We start from the raw sequence: 4,904 nt of genomic DNA, 5'->3' as shown, positions 1-4,904 counted from the left end.
AAAAAGTATCAGGAAGCGTCCATGGGCCAAGAGCCACCAGGGCCACAGGGACTGCTGACCCCGGGGCGGGGCCGCCGAATGCCTCCGTGTGGCATCACTCGCGGGGGAAGAGCTCAGTGCCTGGGAGGCCACTCCAAGTTCCCCTGTAGCAATCCGGGCTGAACCCAGGGGCTGCCCAGAGGAGGGTTTGCAGCAGTTGGAGAGCAGGGGTCTGGGAAGAGAGGGCGAGGGGCTCTGCCTCCTGGGAAGACACGGAGGCTGGGGCTTGGAGGTGGGCTCCAGGCTCCCCCCGCCCGACCGAACGTTTGGCAGTTCAGCCTGAGGTCACTCACTAGATGAGGGCCCGAGCTCCGTGCCTGACCAGAGAGACATCTCTTGATCCCTGAGAAGGATCAAGTTGCATCTCTTGATCCCTGAGAAGGCGCAGGGATGGTTGACAGCTGTGGAGAAAAGGGCAGCAGACTGGTGGCGCGGGGAGGGCGGGGGACAGGCAGGTAAGGGGGCCCAGGTCAGGGGCCCAGCGAGGAAAGGACAGCAGACGGGTTGGAAGAGGCAGGCACTCTGGAAGTTGTCCTCGGCAAGGCCAGGGGACCTGCTTAGGGTCCTCCCGCATCACCCCAACCCTCTGAGGGCGGAGAGCAGTTAGAGGCAGGCGTATGACAAACTGGGGCCCTCGGATACTGACTAGGGGGCATAATCCCAGGAATCAGCTGAGACTTAAGTGATGCCCCAATGCCCCTCCACCCCTAAGGTCTGGATCCAGTGATGGAGGCCAGGGACACCAGGAAGGGGAGCGGGGGCACATGGCATACGGGCTGCCAGGTTTCCAGCGGGGAGAGGCCACGAGGCCCCCCAGCCGGCTAGGCTTGGCGGTGAGAGGCACACTGACCCTTCAGTTCCCTGCTGGCCCACCCTGTCTGGCGGACACACTTCTTTTTTCCTTGACCAGGGGCGGGAATTGCCCATTTGATGGGCCCCATTCCTTAACCCTGAGTGTGAGGCTCTGGTGAGAAAGGGAGAGGGAAACCAGGCACCAGAAACTGGAGGAGCTGGGACTCCAACTTGCAGAGGGAGGGGTCGGCATTCAACAAAGACCTTGGCCCTGTTGTTTTAAATAAGAAATTTATTGCAAATATAGAAATTGATTCTCTCCATACAGGAATCTCCGAGTTGAGGAAAACAATTTCGTGCCATTCAGTTTAAAACAGGAAATCGGGAGGAAGGGGAGGCAGATATAGGGAAGAGAAAATAAATGAAGTCCCCCCCCCCGACCCTGAAAAGAAGAAAAGGACAGTTCAGGCCCCACCGAGGGAGGAAGGGTCCACACACAGCTAGGGTTCACAGGTTCATAGCCCGGGGCCAGGAGCCCAACTCTGCAGACCCAAACCAGGTGCCAGGCGGCAGGGCAGGGCCGAGGGGCTGGCGGCTCCTTGGGGAGGGAGGAACCAGGAGTGGGCCCCTCGGCCCTCCCCAGCCCTGTGCTTGTTTGGCGAGAGGCAGGGGAAGGAGAGGCCGCCCAGACCCTCTCCCCCCACCCCATTCGACCCCCCTTCCTCTCCCTACTGCTGGGCAGCAGAGATGGACCTTTAACGGGGGGAACTCTGGAGCAGGCGTGAGAACAGGAGTCTAAATACTGGTTCTGACTTAAAGGTGCGAGGATGGACAGGTGGCCGTGGAGCAGAAGTCTTGGCAGAGAGGAGATCAGCGTTGCGGTCAGGCGAGCCCCAGCCTTCACACTGGCCTGGCAGGCAAGCTTCAGCCCTGCCCCTTAAGCCCCGTAGGGGCCAGACACCCCAGGGCTTCCCCATGCCTTGACCACCCAACCCCCCCCGGAAAGAGAGCCCCGCTCCCTCAGGAATGGGGTGGGATGCTGCTAAGCCGTGGGGTCCTCGCAGGGCAGGGCCAGGGGAGTGGGGGGCACCCGAGGAGGTACTTGGGGACACCCAGCTCCTCCTACCCTACTCCTTCCTGCTCCCGTCACATCCTCCCATGGCCAGCAGTCTAGTCCTCAGACTCTGTCATTCAGAGCTTGGCTGCCGGTCACCCCTGCCCTGAGGGCTCCCCAAGGCCCTCGCCCTCCGTCACCCTATTTTAATTCTCTGTGCAGTGCCCATCACTGGGGAACAGTTTGAGGTTGTCCCGTCACTGCATGTAAGCCCCTTATAAGCCAGGACCTGTCACTCTTGTCTCCCGTGCCCAGGCCCCTTTCCTGGCCTCAGTCTGTCTTTAAATGGGTTCTAGACCTTAGAAGCTTTCTTTCCTTCCCCTTCCTGTGCCTCTGTTTCCCCCTCTGTTAAATGCCCAGGACGTGGAGGGGGGCAGGTGAGCGACTTCCTGCTGGGAACCATCAGAGCCCCCCGGCCAGGCCCAGCCTCTTCACCCTGCCTCTCTAGGGCTCTCCAGACCTACTCTCCCCAAGCGGGTCTTTCCACTCCCACTGCCCCGCACACAGTCCTTTCCTGGCCTGGACACAGGCCACCACAGTCTTCCTGCTCTGTCCCCTAGGAGGGGTCAGAGGCGAGGGGCCTTTGGGCGGCCAATACAGGCCCTTCCTGCAGAGGGGAGAAACAAGCCTGGAACCCCCAAGGAGGCGGCCGCCCCAGACTAAGCTTTCTTCTTGCCAGACCTCCACTTTTCACTTCTGGAAGGCCGTTAGCTCCAACAGAGGGTTCGCGGCCCCTACCTGTGCTCTCCAGGAGAGCGTGGACCCATGGGTGCCCCTTCCCAGGAACAGGCACCCAGGAGGCTCGAGAGATTCTGTGATAAGGGATGGCAAGCCTGGGCACGACCCAAGGCAGGTCCCAGGAGGTCCAGGATGCGGCACTCACATCTCCTCCAGCTGGCTCGCCCCCTCCACTCCACCAGGTCCCTCGTCCCTCCTCCCCGGGACCTTCCCTTCTCTCCTGGTTGCCTGCCCTCCTGGCCCGCCCAGGCCATGGCCCAGGTCCACGTGCTCACCTCCATTACAAACACAGGACCCGGGCCAGCCAGATTCCTTGACATAAATGTTCATTTGACTTTCGTGACTATTTCGCCCTGCGCACCCCCCCCGCCCCCCGAGGAAAAATTATCCTGAACAGGACACAGGACACAGACGCAGGAAGGCCTCCAGGGTGAGCTACTGTGCAGTGGTCCCCTCCCCAGAGCTACGGCCTGGTCTGGGCAGCTGGGGGACCGTCTTCTTCCTCAAAGATCTGTACGACCTGGGCTGTGAATGTCGGTTCACCTCCTGGGAGTGGAAGACCCTTGTGGTTAAGACGCAGATCTCTCCTTTAGAGCGCCCCGAAGCCGGCCTGTCTGAGGTTTTTATAGGTCATCTTCAACCAGGAATGATGGGGGAATGAAGGCGGCTCTGTCTCCAGTGAGGCCAGGCCAACGTCGGGGGGGGGGGACCCCCTCCGCCTATAGGTTCCTCCCTCAGGGCCCCAAACCTCCCCGTAGGGCCACCCATGAAGCCCCAAGCTCTGGGCTTCCTGTACTCAGCAGTGTGCCTGGGCCTCCCCACCCGGCAGCCAAATCACCAGACCCCGACTTCTTCATCTGCAAAATGGGAGCAAGTGGGACAGAGGAGAGGTCCCCCCACGCCCCCTTCCCCGGGGCTGTCCTTCCCGAGCAAGGAAGAGGCCAAGGGGCGAGGCCGCGTGGGAGGAGGGGAGGCGGGTGTGGGCGGGGCTGTGTTTTGGTGGCACCTGTTTTGGGTCTTTCGCAGAGCTGGCCCGTCCCCACGTTTCAAGAGCTGCTTGTCAGATCACAACAGAGGGACTGTGGGAACGGGGCGGGGGGCGGCGGGGAGGGGGGCAAGGGAGTCTGGACAAACTGGCACATACACGACAGATGTTTGCTCAGAAAAATACAGTAAAACCGTCATGCAAATATAACAGGGAATCTGCTTCCTCACATCACTGGCTTCTCGGCCTGCTTGCTTTTCTGTTTTGCCAATCCGGTCTGAGGAGGGGCTGGGGGGCAGGATTTGGGGAGCCGGGGGAGGTCTGCTCTGCACATCCATGCTGGCCCCCTCCCCTCCACTCCCCAGGAGAATGGTCCTTTCCTTGCAAACGTCACCCCCAAAGTGAGCCCCGGGCTTGGTCCGTGCCCCAAGTAGGTGTGAGAGGGGCTGGGTTGAGCCCTAAGGTCCCCTCGGCCTCCACGGTCCTCCCCCAGATCCTTCAGGAACAGCAGTACAGCTTCCCTGTCAGAATGCCCCCCGCAGTGCAGGTCTGGGTCCCTCCCAGCAACCACCCTCACCCCACGGTCACACTCTCCAAATCTCAAGACACCCAACTGGGTGACAGGCCAAAGGCGGGAGGGTGGGGAGGGTCAAGTGGGCTCCATCCCCGCCTGCGGTGGGTGATGCACCAAGGGGCACACTGGCAGGTGGGCAAAGCTACAGTCTCCGCCCCCCACTGGCCCACCTCCCATCCACAGGCGAAGGGACGGCCGACTCCAGCCCCTCAGCACCCTGACAGTGTTCAAGACCCCGCGGTCTCAGGAACCCAGACCCACCCCCTTACAGCGCCCCAGGAAGCCCCTAGCTCTTGAGAAAGGCAGCCACCCCCTCTGGGCCTGCCCTCTCTCACCGCCCTCTACCACCCACACTGAGAGAGAGAACCCCCAAGAGGCCAACGGTCCCAACTGCCAGGCTCTGGGTTGCCATGGCGACAGAGGCTGGCCAGGGACGGGAGGGGCTCCGGGAATCCAGCCTGCTCCTTCCCAGCAGGGGTGAGGTGGGAGTGCTCACCGTTTGTGCTTTATTCGATGTAGGATGGGGGTCAGCAAGGGAGGAGTGGCCATTTCCAGGGAAACATGGGAGTCCCTCAGGCCAGGGGGGTGGGGCAGGGATGGGCAGCCAAGAAGGGTGAGTGGAAAAGCCCCAGAAAGCCCTCCTTCCTCGGGGCAGGCTGAGA

The sequence above is a fragment of the Lipotes vexillifer genome, unplaced genomic scaffold (assembly GCF_000442215.2).
Source record: "Lipotes vexillifer unplaced genomic scaffold, Lipotes_vexillifer_v1.1 scaffold382, whole genome shotgun sequence".
Lineage (NCBI taxonomy): Eukaryota > Metazoa > Chordata > Mammalia > Artiodactyla > Lipotidae > Lipotes > Lipotes vexillifer.
This window is presented reverse-complemented; position numbering follows the sequence as displayed.